Source organism: Euphorbia lathyris, chromosome 5 (assembly GCF_963576675.1).
Source record: "Euphorbia lathyris chromosome 5, ddEupLath1.1, whole genome shotgun sequence".
NCBI classification, from domain to species: Eukaryota; Viridiplantae; Streptophyta; class Magnoliopsida; order Malpighiales; family Euphorbiaceae; genus Euphorbia; species Euphorbia lathyris.
Genome location: NC_088914.1, coordinates 88,539,363 through 88,555,938, shown reverse-complemented (window position 1 = coordinate 88,555,938; position 16,576 = coordinate 88,539,363). Strand labels below are relative to the sequence as shown.

General features: G+C 38.9%; 1 pseudogene; it reads right to left on the bottom strand.

Annotated features, from left to right (window-relative positions):
• Positions 1–9,146: 9,146 nt before the first annotated feature.
• On the bottom strand, positions 9,147–9,879 carry LOC136230803 (probable ribosome biogenesis protein RLP24; annotated as a pseudogene).
• Positions 9,880–16,576: the final 6,697 nt, after the last annotated feature.

Below are 16,576 nucleotides of genomic sequence, written 5' to 3'. Positions count from 1 at the left end.
CTTTATTGCATTTATTCAAGCATGATTTCGTCTTTCATTAATTACATCTATGCTTTGATGGGTTTGCCTATGAACTGATCCCCATCCAATCTAGGATGGGGATGAGATTGTTGAGATTGCTATGAATGTTAGGGTTTAGGGTTTAAGAACTTGCTATTGATTCGATTAGGTTGTGTGTGCTTTATGCCTAAATGATATTAGGAACAGGATTAATTGCTAGAATGAGCATTGATAATGCTCAACCAGCGCGTTTTGTGTATATAATGTGCCTAATGCCTGTAACCCTGATATTGGTTAGATGTTAGGAAGATTGATTCTTGACCAAGGAATCATCTTTACCGAATTCGCACAAACCTGACTTCGCTAGAGACCACTAGGAATGAGGCTTTGTGGCTGGGCTACGGCTTAAGCCTTAATTGCCAACGAACATAACGCTTTGCATGACATAAGGTATATGCCTAATCAAGCCGTCACCCGATTGCATGTGAATAGGAAAGACAGTACTGATCACATTAGTCTTTCACCTAGGGTGATTACCTTCAATCTTTAGTAAAGCTTAAATCTGAACCCCTTTTAACTCATTTGTAGTAATTAATCAATGGATTCCCCTACCTAGATTGTAACTATCATTAATCACAATCCACCCTGCGGCATGTTCTGTTTACTGCTTTCTTAGCTTAGGTATTTATTTCATTAGTTTCTAAAACCAATTTGCTTTCGACCTCGCTTAATAGACAAATTCCCAGCTAAATCTGACTGATCAGGATAGTAGTCCTTGTGGTTCGATCTCGTGCTTAGCACAATACTACTTGATGCGATAGGATACACTTGTCCTGTTAATTGCTATATACTTTACGAGCATCAAGTTTTTGGCGTCGTTGCCGGGGACTACTGTAATTTTGATTAGTTTAATTTTGATTGGTGCAGTTTGTTTGTTTGGCTTACCATGAACCGACGTTCTCGGAGTCATTCTCCATTACGGTTTGATCCTGATATAGACCGTATTTCTCGCAGGATAAGGAAAGAACGCCAGGCAGCCTTGCTTAGACATAGAGCCGACGAGAGGAGCTTCAACACAACAATCCAAGAGGAAGTTTGTGAAGAGGAACCAATGGCAGACAGGTCTATTATGGAACTGCTCAAGGCACAGAGGCCGGCTGTGACCTCAAGCATCCTTGATCCCGAAATTACGGCAGCCTCCTTTGAGATCAAACCGGCAATGATACAGATGATCCAGAACTCGAGTCAATTCGGTGGGGATTACCATGAAGATCCCAACGCACACCTCAACAAGTTTATGGAATACTGCGGCACGTTCAAGTACAAGGATGTTTCGCCTGAACAAGTTTTCATGAAGCTGTTCAGGTTTTCTCTGAAGGATGACGCTGCAGACTGGCTGAGCTCACTAGCACCGGGTTCTCTGACTGATTGGAACGTCACCATGGCCGCATTCTTGGCTAAGTTCTTCCCACCATCGAAGACTGCACAGTTCAAGAGCGACATCACCTCGTTCTGACAATTTGAGAGTGAGAACCTGCATCTGGCCTGGGAAAGATTTCAAAAATTGTTGAGGAAGTGTCCCCACCATGGTTTTGAAGTGCACCATCTTATTGACTTGTTCTATTCCGGTATCACTTCTGCTAGCAGAGCTTCACTGGATGCAGTGGCGGGAGGTAATCTGTTCAACAAGACGGCAGCTCAAGCTTACAGTCTTGTAAAGGAGCTTGCCGAGAGAAGTGCACATTGGCAAATAGAGAAGCCAAGTCAGAGGAGGGGAGTATTTGCAGTAGCTGCCCCTAGTACACCTGCAGAACCTGATCCACAAATTGCAGCACTGACTGAGAAGATGGACCTACTGGTAGCTCATTTTCAGAAACCTGAAGTTGTGGCAAAGTGTGAACTTTGCAGTGGCGGTCACAAGAACGCTGAGTGCCCGATGGTCATTGAGTCTGTGAACTACATCAAATAGTTCGGGCCTTACAACGCACCTTGGAGACAAAATCATCCAGGTTTCAGTTGGTCCAACAATCAGGCAGCTTTGGGACCACCAGGATTTGCAGCTCCTCCACCCAACCAGAATCAGAACCAGAATCAAAACCAGGGGCAAAGGCCCAAGAGTGGGATGGAGGAAAAGATTGATGATATGGTAAAGATCCTCGGAACAATGGAAGGCAGGCTAGCCAATAATGAGGCCTTCTGCAAGGGCCTAGAGACTCAGATTAGCCAATTGGCTAAGATGAATTCTGAGCGAGCCACCGGACAGCTGCCAATTACTAACGAGCCGAATTCGAGGGACAAACAACCGCAAGCACCCTGAGGGGGAAGGATAGTCTAAAGCTCTAAAGACTTAAAAATCAAGCGTTGTTGGGAGGCACCCCAAATATGAGTACAATTTTTGAACCATTCTTTTAATTATTTTATGACAATGATTATGAACTTTCTATCTTTTCCTGATGTTAATTAGGACCGTATTAGGATTTGTTTAGTTTTTAAAATTTTAATTTTTCCAGGTTGTTTACATGATTTAGGATAGGATAGGGCCATATAAAATAAATAAATAAATAAATAAATCTCTATGCTTGTGGCGCCTCGTCTAGGCGAGACGATACACGTCTCGTCGGGACACAAGGTGTCCCGACGAGACGTCTCGGGGGACCGCGGCTGCATATCTGCCAGCCGCGGTGTCTCGCCGAGACATATAGTGTCTCGGCGAGACGAGCCGCCCAAGGTCGAATTTGGGCGGCTCAATTAGGGGATTGGCCGAACCAATCCCCTAAAATCCCCTCATTTAACCCCCTAACCCTTCACCTACCCTTTTCAACTCCTATAACTAAGATTTTGCTCTCTCTCTCTCTCTTCCATACTTCCATTGCTCTCTCTCTCTAAAAACCCTAACTCTCCTCCCCCATCTCCTCATCTCCAACCTTCCTCACACCAAGACCTTACTTCTACTTCCAAATCTCTACGGATTTTACCCTTTCAAGACCTTTCCCTCCTTTCCTCCTTTGGTTTTCTTCATTCCATTTCCATTTTCCACAAGGTTCTCAAAGGGTAAGTTTTCTTTTGATCTTATTATGAATTTTTGGTGCATTTACTTGTTGGTTACACGATTAGAGAGTGGAGATGTGAGGTTTCCCACTGTTTAAGGTTACCATTGATTCATTAATGGCTTCCTAGTGAGATTAGAGGGTTTTATTGTGAAGAGATCGATTTTCTTTTGAAAATTATTTTGGTTATGGATTATGATGTTTAGGTATGGAGCTTTGTTTTGAACCTTTTCGGTTTAGGATTTGATTTCGAATTTGTAGTAATAATTTTTGTAGAAATTAGGGATTTGAATGTGTTGGGGCTTACTTGTTGTTATTGTATTTTGTTTGGCTCTTGTTCTTTATTTTGTAGTTACAATGGAAGATCAACCACGACGCCGCCGACTTCGTCGACGCACCGATTCACTCCCCGAGGAAATGGTGCCGGTTTCGGGCACCGTTCGAGCACGCATCATCGACCCCCTCCCGCTCCTGAGCCACGCGCCAACAGGTACCACCCCTGTCCATTGTCACAGAGGTATCATTGTCCTTTCCTTATTCAGTCTGTTGACGAGGGTAGGCTTTTCTGAAAAATCAAACATTATGAATGTGCAACACCTAGATTTTTTGATTGGGAGTGGTTGACACAATGCGGATTAGATGAGCAGGTTCAATCCCTTCTAGCTAATATGGGGTGGTTGATAATTGCACGGCGCCGTTGTCCTCTATCTCCCTCCTTTATTTTAGAGTTCTACACAACTCTAAAATTGGAGACAGACGACGACGGAGTGAAAACTCTTCACTTTCGCCTGAATAATATAGAGCGTGTGTGGACTGAGGAAGACATGAATGAGGCCTTCGAATTTAAGGAGGCCGATATAGTCGAGTGGGAACGGGATTTAACCCATAGCCAATACTTCACTGAAGTATCTAGAGAGTCTCGTTATAGCAAGAAAACGGCCACCAATGCAAGCTTGACGGACCCAATGGACCGTCTCATGCATAAGTGGATTTCGTTTAACCTCAATGGTCAGAGGGAGGCTTACAAGGTTACAGAGATGGACCTCTTAATGTTGTGGTGCATGAAAAAGGGCCGTCCAGCTCGGATGGCCCACGTCCTATGGACCCAGATGGCTAACTTTCGCTTCTCTAAACGCACGGCCTTCCCGTTTGGGGCTATCATTACCCGATTAGCCTTTTTAGAGGAACTCGAAACGGAATTGAATGCCAGGCCTTCCAAACCATTCTTGTTGCTGGATAAAACTTACCTGAATAGGGCACATATTATTCACACCTCTGGTGTGTGGACTAGAGATTTTACTGCAGGTACAGCCGGAGCTAGTTCTTCTCGGACAGGTGCGGCAGATATGCTGACATCCAGTTCTGAGGAAGAGGAGGCAGAAGACACTGATTACCAACCAGGCCACATTGGTGCCCTCGAGGAAAGGTTGGAACTCCCCATTGCAGTCGGTGAACAGAATAGGGAGAACATCCGGGCACTCAATTACGAGTTCCAGGATTTTCGACTCGACTTCAACAGCTTGGCCAGCGATATTTGGGGTTGGATGGATCGCCACCCCTAGGGAGTTTTCTACACCTATTTCTTTTCCGCACTTTACTTTATGCTTTGCCTATGCATTTCTGGAATAATTACATATCGTAAGTGTGGGGAGGTTGCAATAGGATAGGAAACTTTGGAGTTCTTCCATTGAGTCTGCATGTTTTTATTCATTGTGTAGGTGTGTGTTTGTGTGTGTTGTGTGTGTTTTCGTTTAGCCGTTTGCATGTCCTTGAGTTTTTACATTTCTTGTAGTTTTTAGGATTTCTGAGTTTGTGTGTTTTTCCCTGTTTTTGCAAGTAGCTAGGAGAAATAAAAAGAATCTGAGGCAGTTAAATTTGATACATTTAGCTATCCCGCAATACAGTTGACAATACGCTTAAAAACTTGCACATTCTAAATGAAATTGATGCATGAGAAAAATCTTGAACAACGTTTGAGTCTCCAAAGAGTATTATTTGCCTAAAATTGACATGAAACGGAACGTTAGTTGAGGCTAGGATTGATACAAATAACCCTTCAATTGTGAGTTAGAGCCATAAAGATCAATATTTTAGACTCATGATTAGGAACAATTGATCTCTTAGGTGTGGGATTACATTTATTGTCTTTGTGCTCATAGGAATTGCATCCAATACTGGTTGAATTTTGTGTTTTTATTAAACTTGAAATGATTAGGCAACCTAGGTATAGCCCTTTGTGAAATTTAGCCTATTTCTTTGTTTAGCCAAACTCCCTTAACAATTCCACTAGATAAGCCCCTTTGAGCCTTTTACCCCTTTCTTTGATCAACCCTGTTACAAACCTTAGCCTTCTTAAATATCCTTTCTCACTCAAGTTAATTGACTCAATTTCGTTTTGCTAAATCCTTAGACACACAATCCTTCAAATTCTCGCTAGCAATCATTAAAAGGTTGTAATTTTAATAGAAGAAGCAACCTTTACCCAATTGAATTTCACTCTTTTTCCCCTCTATTCAAAGAAAAAAAATAAATGGTTAACAACCAAATTAAAAAAAAAAAAACTAATAGAGGAATTCCGGCATCAAAATCCATATAGAAGATGAACTGTCAAGAATCATGATCATCCTCCATCACCAAGGCGTAACTCCACCACATCCAACCGGAATCTCCATAATTCAACCAATCATCCTCCCTCTCTGTTACTAATATCAAATTCAAATGCAACTAACCAGAAACAAAGAAACTAACTGCAATCCTGAAAACGTGTAAAACAGCTACGGTTTTAGATAGAGAAAGAGAAGGATTATCTTCTTCGTCTCCTAGAGAGAGAAAGTTGAGCTTAGATTTTTTTTTTCTTCTTTTTGGTGCAGGGACCAGATTTCTGGAATCGAAACTTAAAAAAAAGAAGAAGAAAAAAACAGAAGGAAGAAGAAGAAGGAGCAAGAAGAAGGAAGAGGAGAGAAGAAGGAAGAAGAAGAAGGAAGAAGAAGAAGGAGGAGGAGAGAGAGAGAAAAAAAATAAAAAAATCGTTTTTCTAATTTTATCCCTGTGCCATGTCAGATTTTTTAACGGTGTTAAGCCATTTTCCATTTTTCGGGTGACGGTGTATAACACAATCCTTTTTTTTGTAATAACAAACCACGGGATTTTTTCGAAAATCGGTGAAACCACATGGTTTTTTTTTGGAATTTACCCGTATTTTTACTATTTTGCTTTGAAAAATAGTTTTGATTTTGTTTCAGAGTAATATGTTTCACCGGTGATAAAAGATGTGTTTATATTTTAGTTGTTTCCCAAATTCACAAACACAACCTTGAGCTTAAACCGTCTTATACACAGCGGATAACGTGTCCCTTTTGGATTCTGACTTGCTTGAGGACAAGCACGATTTTAAGTGTGGGGAGGAGGTTTATAGCTCCCTAAATGCGAAAAATGTGTCCTTTTTGCAAAATTTTTAACTATTTGAGTCATTAACTTTTTGCCTATAAATTCCCTTTTTCCTACCCCAACCTTTAGCCAATGTTACAACCCTTAAAGACCTATGATTTTGTTTAATTTTAATGCATTAATTTTGACCGGATGGATGATGCAATCCCAACGTGACCACTTTGTGCAATAACATGTAGAGCGTTTACAAAAAAAAAAAAATTACACCCAAACACTTGAGCGTTAGAGTGACCACTTGTAAGCTATCAATTTTAGTTATCTTCTTTCGTTTTCATGAAGTGTTGATTGATAAAACCAATTAATCAGTTTTGGAGACTCATCTGAGGTTCATTATGTTTTTAATTGCAAAAGGAGTAGTCTGAACTGTTGTGAATAATAAAGCGTAGTAGATTTTTATTTTTGTAAGGGAGCTCTTTGTTGATTTTTCTCTGTTTTGGATTCTGTCTTGCTTGGGGACAAGCAAGATCCAAGTGTGGGGAGGTTGATAGCTCCCATTTATATAGGGTTTTTAGACCTTTTTCAGTTCATTTTCGCTTCGTTTTCTTTAACTTTTGCGCTCGTTTCATTCGCTTTTAGCAAAAATAAGTCTTTTCGAGTATTTATGGTAGATTCTGTGTTTTCAGGTGTTTGAAGGCGTAGTCGAGTATTCTCGAACCAGACTTGGACCTTTTGGAGCACTTTTGGGACTCATCAGGGACCATTAGAGCAGATTCCGGAAGCCCAAGGACCAAAACGGAAGAAAAACCCAGAGTGTGCCCCATATGAAGCTTGTTTCGTCGGGACACAGGCCTGTCTCGCCGACACAGGCAGTGTCTCGCCGAGACACTAGGGCGTCTCGACGAGACACCTACTCGTCTCGACGAGACAGTCCTTGTCTCGGCGAGACGAGGCGGGAGAGGCGCGAAAACGCCTCTCCCCAGCTAGAAACTCGACCACTAAGCCATTTTTCAACCTATTTCACTCAAGAAATGCCGTTTTTACCCCCGAAAAGCCTAGGTTTGCTGCCTATCACCATAAATAGGCAGTTTAACATAGGAGGAGGGACGTTCTTTTTCCTTTTACTTTTGAGAAAACACTAGAATAGAAGTTTAATTTCTGCAATTGTAGTTTAGTTGCTTTTGGATTCGAAGAACTGCTCAAAGGGTGGAGGCTCTACCTTGTTTATATTGTAATCAGACGAACGGGTTTTGGATTTTCTAACTCCTTCCCTTAATATTTATTGCATTTATTCAAGTATGATTTCGTCTTTCATTAATTACATCTATGCTTTGATGGGTTTGCCTATGAACTGATCCCCATCCAATCTAGGATGGGGATGAGATTGTTGAGATTGCTATGAATGTTAGGGTTTAGGGTTTAAAAACTTGCTATTGATTCGATTAGGTTGTGTGTGCTTTATGCCTAAATGATATTAGGAACAGGATTAATTGCTAGAATGAGCATTGATAATGCTCAACCAGCGCGTTTTGTGTATATAATGTGCCTAATGCATGTAACCCTGATATTGGTTAGATGTTAGGAAGATTGATTCTTGACCAAGGAATCATCTTTACCGAATTCGCACAAACCTGACTTCGCTAGAGACCACTAGGAATGAGGCTCTGTGGCTGGGCTACGGCTTAAGCCTTAATTGCCAACGAACATAACGCTTTGCATGACCTAAGGTATATGCCTAATCAAGCCGTCACCCGATTGCATGTGAATAGAAAAGACAGTACTGATCACATTAGTCTTTCACCTAGGGCGATTACCTTCAATCTTTAGTAAAGCTTAAATCTGAACCCCTTTTAACTCATTTGTAGTAATTAATCAATGGATTCCCCTACCTAGATTGTAACTATCATTAATCACAATCCACCCTGCGGCATGTTCTGTTTACTGCTTTCTTAGCTTAGGTATTTATTTCATTAGTTTCTAAAACCAATTTGCTTTCGACCTCGCTTAATAGACAAATTCCCAGCTAAATCTGACTGATCAGGATAGTAGTCCTTGTGGTTCGATCTCGTGCTTAGCACAATACTACTTGATGCGATAGGATACACTTGTCCTGTTAATTGCTATATACTTTACGAGCATCAGTCATTCGTGACAGTTATGGGGATTGGGTGGCTAGATTCGGTCATAAGATTGGTAAAAGGTCCTCCTATGATGTAGAGCTTTGGGGGCTTTTCTCTAGTATCTCTCTTGCTTCAAATAAGGGCTACCGTTTGATTGAGATTGAATCATATAATTCCGAGATTGTGGATGCTCTTAATAGAGATGGCATTGCTGGTTGTATTGGTCGGAATCTCTTTAAAGGGATTAAGCATCTTATCAGGAATTTTGAGTGTGTTAGGGTTCGTCATGTTTTCCGGGAGTAGAATCGGGTTGCTGATTGTTTGGCTGGTATGGCTTATGATTTTGACTTCAGAGTCTCTGTTCTTTCTTTCCCACCACAGGAGGTTCGGAAGCTGCTGTTAGATGACCTTTTAGGTGTTAGCTTTTCGAGGATGATTATGCCTTAGTTTTTTTGTGTGTTTTCTTTTCATGTTTACCAAACAATATTCTCCTAATTTAATTAACCAATTTTAATTTAATTTTTTTTTTAAATCCACAACAGTAATAGCACCATTGTTTAATTTTTTTAATTAAAAAAAAAAATTTGAACCGTTCTGTGTTCTGTTATCTGAGTAAACATATCGCAAAACTATCACCACTAGCACCATTTGGCAAAGGAAGTAAAATCATAACAATACCCCAATTGATTCCAAAAGAGATGAGTAAGCCCTAAATTCAAATGCTCTAAAGGTGTAAGATATGAAAGGCAACATCATAAACTAATAACAAAACTACACTTCCGTTGCCTTATTTTCTTCCACTTGCTGTTGGGGTACAGTGACCTTGATCTTTGGTAAGGTAAGAGATGGATCTTGTTGAAGCAATGCTGGAGCTTTGACTAAGTGAATACCTTGCTCCACTTCCTTTTGTGCTTCTTTAAACTCCTTGATTTTCTTACCCTTCTTCCTCTTTTCAATGTGCTTGATTCCCCCTCTCAGTTCTGATTTTATCAATCTTCTTAATAGCCTTCAAAGTATTCTCTGTGAGATTCCTGTCATACCTCTCAGGCCTATTCCTCTTTCTCTCAAACTCAAAGTTTGTATCCTCTGTCATGTCCTTCCCATGCAATCGCCTATAAGCTTTGGTCCATTTTACTTTGCGTGGATTTCTCTTCATTTTAAAGTTCTTGTGGCATTTGGATCTACAAAATCGAAAAATCTTTGCTTCATTACGAACAAACTGGATACCATGTCCAGGGTATACGGTGGAGGAGCAGAACCAACATTTTTCCAATCTCATTGTGTCTCAGTTTCAAATAACCCTAATTCCTTTGAAGCTAGTGGAGCAAATCAGCAGATGGACTTGCCGACAAGTATTTGGTGAAATTCAGCGACTAATCTTATTTTAATTGGCTAATCTTGACAGATATATTATCTTAGTGATATATCTCTTGGCACCTTCAATCAGAGAGAGAGAGTGAGAGTAGTCAATCAGAAATATGAAAGAGACAATCGTGTGATTCGTCAGAGAATGAGAGAGGAAGAGAGGTGTTAGGATTTTAATTAAATTAAAATTGGTTAATTAAATTAGGAGGATATTGTTTGGTAATTGGAATAAGGCTATTCTTCCCTTAAAATAAAAATTGAGGGAATCCCTCTCTATAGCCCGACTTTCTCACTCTCTCTATATATATATATATATATATATTGTTTATATATTTAATACAGCATCTGGTTTGATCAATTCGAATCATCCGATCTGACCAGACCCTCTAAACTAATTATAAATTCAGTTTGATGTCCGGTTCGATTCTGATAACATTGATTATACTATTGTGCTGAAATCATCGGTGGCATGCGTTAATACACTTTCTTCCTTTTGTTCTCTTTATTTTGATCATTTGTGATAATAATATTAAACATTTTTTACATTTTAGAGTATTATTTAGGAGAAATTATTAGAAATATCTGGTTCTTCATGTCAAATGAAGGACTGTACATACATACTTTGTCATGTATAAATATGGATTCACACATATTATAAAAGGTCCTACTTAATCATTAAAATAATAGGTTCATAATATATATCCAAATGTGAATTTGATGTATTGCTTAAAAAAAAAAAGTAAAAATTACTTTCTAGGCCAATAATTATTTTGTCCATTCTTTCAATTTTATAGGACTGTTTTGCTAGTATCCACTTTGGAATTAAGGTATCATCTACCAATTAGAATACTGATTGTAAAACAATGATAATTAATCATTAAAATTATCAAAATGGATATATAATGATTTCTTTTTTTTGAAAATGATATATAGTGATTTCTAGATCAAAAAGGAAAAGGGCGTTGTAAATAAATATCAAATTAAATTAAAATTGGGTGAGTTTAGTTTTAGTTCAAAACTATCTTTTCTTTATTAAAAAAAACTATATTTTTTGTAATCCAAATAAGAATTTCATAGTTTTTCTTATAATTACATTAACAAATTAAAATTTAGTTTTCTTACCAAAAAAATTAAAAATTAGTTTCCAACTATTAAATAAGCAATTTTAAATATAAATAGTTGTAGGAAATTCCGTCCCAATTAAAATTTAAATTCCGGTAAAATCCTAATTGAATTCGAAATACTTATTTAATTAAAAAATTAAATAAATAGAAATTCTAATTAAATTAATTCTAATCTATGTTTATATATAATATAAAATAGTAACAATCTGAGGTGTCACGTCTTCATTTTTTTACTGATGAAAAATATAATATAATATATAAAAAATTAATTTTTATTATATTATTATATTTATCTATAAAAAATATTTTATTCTTATTAAATCAAGAGTTCTACATAATTTAGATTAATTCTTAAATTCTCTCTAATTCTCTGTATATTTTGTATAGATAATATAAACAGTAACGATGGAGCTGGGGTGTCACTTCCTCCTTTTTACGGATAAAAAATATAATATAACATATTAATTTTAATTATATTATTATATTTTATCTATAAAATGATTATTTAAAGTAAATGTAAAAATAAAATAATAAAATTTAATTTAGATAACATCTTTATGTCATTAATTTTAATTATTAGATTATAATTTTTTTTTAATATTTGTATGTCAGATGAATCAGTGTATCGTACGGACCAAAACTAGTTGATTAATTAATTAGGAATACTAATCCTAATCAGAAATTAGAATAAGTATTCAACTAGAAATTAACTGTTTAGTCCTAATGGGATAAGGAAGTCTAACCTATAAATAAAGTATTAAACTAAACTTAAGTGTAGTCTTATTTTAACTAAGAGAAAAATCATCCTCTTTCTCCTTATCTCGGTCGGTGCACCCCACTCTATCTCCGTGAGACTTCGTGCTTAGGGGTGTTTGGTTGCTCCTTTTCATGCTCCTTTTTACATTTTCACTTCAAAATGGAGAGTTTTAGGTGTTTGGTTAGTGACTTCATGTTTGCCTTTTATATCTGAAAAGCAGCACTATGTGTTTGGTTAGTGATCTTCTGTTTGCCTTTTATACCCAAAAAGCAGCCTTTTATAAAAGCAGAAAATCTCTGTTTTTTGGAAAATCAGTTTTTTTCAACAGCAAACAGCAAGCCGTAACAGTAAACAGCAAACCATTAACAGCAAACAGCAACAGCAAACAGTAGGTAAAACAAACAGACCCTTAGTTCGTGGATTGTTCGTTCTTTCTTTTAAATAACTTTAACATGAAAAAAACGTGACTAGTGATACAAGTTTATGATTCTAAAGAGATTTTTCCACTACCTATTCAAAAAAAAAATTAAAAGAATGAATGAATTAACTTATATCAGAAACCAATACATCGGAAAGAAACGGTGGAGGACATGCCCACTCACTGAGATCAGAACAAGAACTAACAGACTTTGCAAGCAAATGTGTTGCGAGGTTCTTTGATCTACGAACAAAAGAGATCGACACAGAGTCAAATCTCGTAAAAGTAAACAACAATCCTGAACAACATCCGATAAGTAAGACAGGTTGACGGTCTGATGTTGAACAGCTCGAACCATGTTAAGGCAATCCGATTGGACTTCCACATGTGAGAGTCTGAGTCTCTTAATCCAGCTAAGAGCCTCCCGAATGGCGAGAGCCTCGGCCATTACCGGCAAAATAGAAACGTCCAGCCCTCCATTGCGAGCTCGAAGACATTTCCCCTCATGATCCCGCAAAATCAAACCAAATAAGCAAAAACCCGCCTCGCGATGAACACTAGCGTCGACATTACAGATCAGCAGCCCCTGTTGCGGCTTTGACCAGCGATTCGACCCTGCAACTGCTGGTGAATTTTCTGCAGAAATAACACGGCTTGCCTTCCACGCTTGACACTCAATGTTAGCTGCCAGTAACAGCGAGCTTGGCAAGCTGAACTTGTTATTCCACACAATTTGATTACGATTTTTCCACAAGTGCCATAAAATAGTAGTTATCCTTTCAATTGTCTGTGTATTTGACACCAGTAAGCTTCCAAACCAATTGAAGAAATCCTGCTCCCTCTCCATCCTATTATCAGAAAAAAAACAAGCCCCAAACCTGCTTGGCCACCAGACATGTTAGGAATATGTGGCTCTCATTTTCGCCGGACAACTGACAGACAGGACAAACATCAGGTAATGTGCTGCGTCTTCTACGCAGATTGGTCATCGTTGGTAAGCATCTCGACACAGCCCTCCACAGGAAATTCTTAATCTTAGGAGCAATCTGCAATTTCCACAGCAATTTCCAATTGATATCAATTAAAGCCAAAGGTTGATGTACTGACGAACAGGCAACCGATAAGTATCCACTTTTCACAGAATATTTCCTATTTGGCATATGAAACCACATCCATGAATCGTTGATTCCTTGTCGGCGTCTTAGGATTGATAAAATTAGCTTTGTGTCTCTCTCATCGAAGTAGCTCCGAATCTCCTCCTCCTTCCAGCTTCCATTCGGATTTAGCAGGTCACTCACGAATTCTATCTGACTATCAGCGGGCTCTTGGGTGGTTGGACTTGGATTGCCTAAATCAGGCAGCCATGGACTTCCCCAAATCTTAATTGTCGCGCCATTGCCAACCTTACAACGAAGGCCCATAGCTAGAAGCTCACATCCCGCAAGGATGCTGCGCCATAAAAAGGAGGGATTGTGTCCAATTGTTGCATGAAGAAAGTCTCCGTTTGGGAAATAGCGAGCTTTAAGAACCCTGGCTACCAGAGACGACGGGTCTTGTAATAGCCTCCATCCTTGCTTCTCTAGAAGGGCAAGGTTGAAAAGATGAAGGTTGCGGAAGCCCATACCTCCCAACGCTTTTGGGTAGCTCATATTATCCCAGCTCTTCCAATGGATACCCGTTGTTGAGTCACCTGACGATTTCCACCAAAATCGATTGAGTAATATGTTTATATCTTCACACAGATCCTTAGGCATCAGATAGAGGCTCATCAAATACGTTGGAATAGCTTGAAGTATAGATTTAATGAGTACCTCCTTACCTGCTCGGGATAAAAATTTCTCTTTCCAATTGCTAATACGCTTCCAAATTCTATCTTTTAAGACCCCAAAAGCTCTTAGTTTACTTCGCCCCACATTAATAGGAGCCCCAAGGTAGCTATCAAGTGTCCCAACTTCTGAAACGTGCAGCACATCACCGACTTCCTCGCGGCTAACCATACTGGTGTTTGAGCTGAAGAAGATTGAGGATTTCTGAAAATTCACACACTGCTATTTTGGGTATTAAATGTAGTCTTCTTATTCATGAATTTTATTCATTATTTTTACATTGCTTTTTCTTAAATTAAAATCAAAGGGTATTATAATTAACATTATCTTCGTTTTCACTTGTATATATATTATTATTATTTTTCTTATCTTATTTTTGATCTATAAGTATTATTATTATTTTTACCATAATGTATATTTATATAAATATGTATATTTATTCTCCTTTTGAATTTTCTATATATATATGTTTTAAAAGTATTTTGGTTGGGTGAATTTGGGTTTAATTTGTTAGTTGTTGTAATTATATTCAAATGAAGGTTAATTGAGTGAAAAAGGAAAAATAAACCACCAAAAAGAGAGTTCAATTTGCTTATTTAAGCTAAAGGTTTCTAGATATTTCTAAAGTGTAAATAAAAGGCTTTTTATCATTTTAAACCACTTCCTAAAACATCATGTTTTAAAACCTTGATTCGTTCCAACGACGGATTAAGTGAACCTTGTGATTAAAATCGTTTTCCTTGTAAATAATAGAGTTTTGAATCGTTTCCTAACTAAACGGTTTTGTACAAAAATAAATTGACTTGTATGCTTAATCACGTTTTTGGTTAAAACTTCTTGTTCAACGTTTTCAAACGCTCAAGTCGTTCCAACGGCGATTCGAATGAAAAGCATGTAAATTAACGGGGTTTTGAAACGTATCTAAATCGTTCCAACGGCGATTAAGGTACGAACCATGTAAATAAACCTTCTTTTTGGGGAGTGAGATTAGTTTAGATTGAATGTATGACTTAAGACACGATTCACGTTGCAAATAAATCAATTTTCCTTCTATCTCCCTCTTTCTTCTACATATCTTAATTCATGTAAAATGGATGATTCTTCACTAATATGGCTTTCAATAATATGCTCAAAACGGCTTTCAAAACGAGAAAGAAAAGGTTTCAAATGAATTTTAAACTTAAAGAAATATGCGATTAGTCCGTTAGCGCCTAACATGCTAAGTAGGAGGCTGGTGGTTCAGAACCGGGCGATGTCGGGGTGCCTAGTAGCCTTTCTCCGGAAAGAAGCTAGCCTTCTCGGCTCGTACCCAAATTTCCCGAACCCTCACCGGTCTCCCGCAAGGGATCGGTGTTCATTTCCCATTCGTGGGTGACGACTCTTCCATACTCCGAGCTCCGGCCCTGTCGAGCAGCTTGATTCCGCGATTGGTTGCTTTCGGCGCCAATCACAGCATCTGTCGTCAACGGTGTCCACCCCCCGGGTCTTCCGGGCGAGGCCGCGGCACCTACACACGCCTTCTACTACGTTCCGGGAAACCATAAAAGCCAGTTAACTGGAACGGAGTAAGATTTGGAAGAGAAACAGTAGCATTAATAAAATTGATGGACGAAGAAACTATATCCACCAGAATTTGCTCCTTCCAAAACAACACAAGGCCACCACCATGACCAACACCTTCAACCATAAAGAACTTGTTGAACCCCAGCTTCCTCCCAGCTTCCTTTACTCTGTCTTCTTTTATCATAATTTCCATCAAAAATAACAACATGGGCTTGTGGACCCGTATTAGGTCCAATAGAACATTAACTGTGCGTGAGTTGCCCAACCCACGACATTTCCAACTGAGGAGACTCATTGAGGATGGCGAGCCTGGGATCCCTGGCCCGCCGCAAAATCGTTTTTTGAAAGCTCAGATTCGTCAATCTCCATTTCCTTTTCCTCTCTCCTAGGACGTTTTGGATCATGTATCAGGCCCTGGCCCCCTGGAGCATTAGAAGCCAAGCTGCTGGAAGCTGGATCACCACTCCCCTTACTCCCGAAGGAACGTATTAGCGCATCAACCTTTCCCGTACATGTACTTTTCTCAATATCATTGACCTTTGCACGTTCAGTGGCTGTTCTGAAGCCCTTAACACCTCCCTCATCCTCGTTCGATTCACGTAACCGACGGATCGCTGCTTGGAGAAAGGGCCCATACTGTCTGTCTGTTGAAGCCAACAGATCATCAAATAGTTGCTGACAGAACTTATCCGAATGACCTATGACACCACAATAAAAACAAAAACTCGGAAGCCTTTCATACCTGAAATTAATCCAGAACCATTCACCCCCACTTCTTTTCATTTTCTGACCCAATTTCAGTGGGCGTCGGATATCAATGGCTACCTTGATCCTCAAGTAACTTCAGCGGAGGCCTGTAAAATTCCTATCGTCTGCCTCTATATACAGACCAAGGTAATTGCCCAGTAGCCTGCAAATAGTTTCTGTTTGAAAACCTACAGGGAGATTAGCTACTTGCACCCAAATAATCAG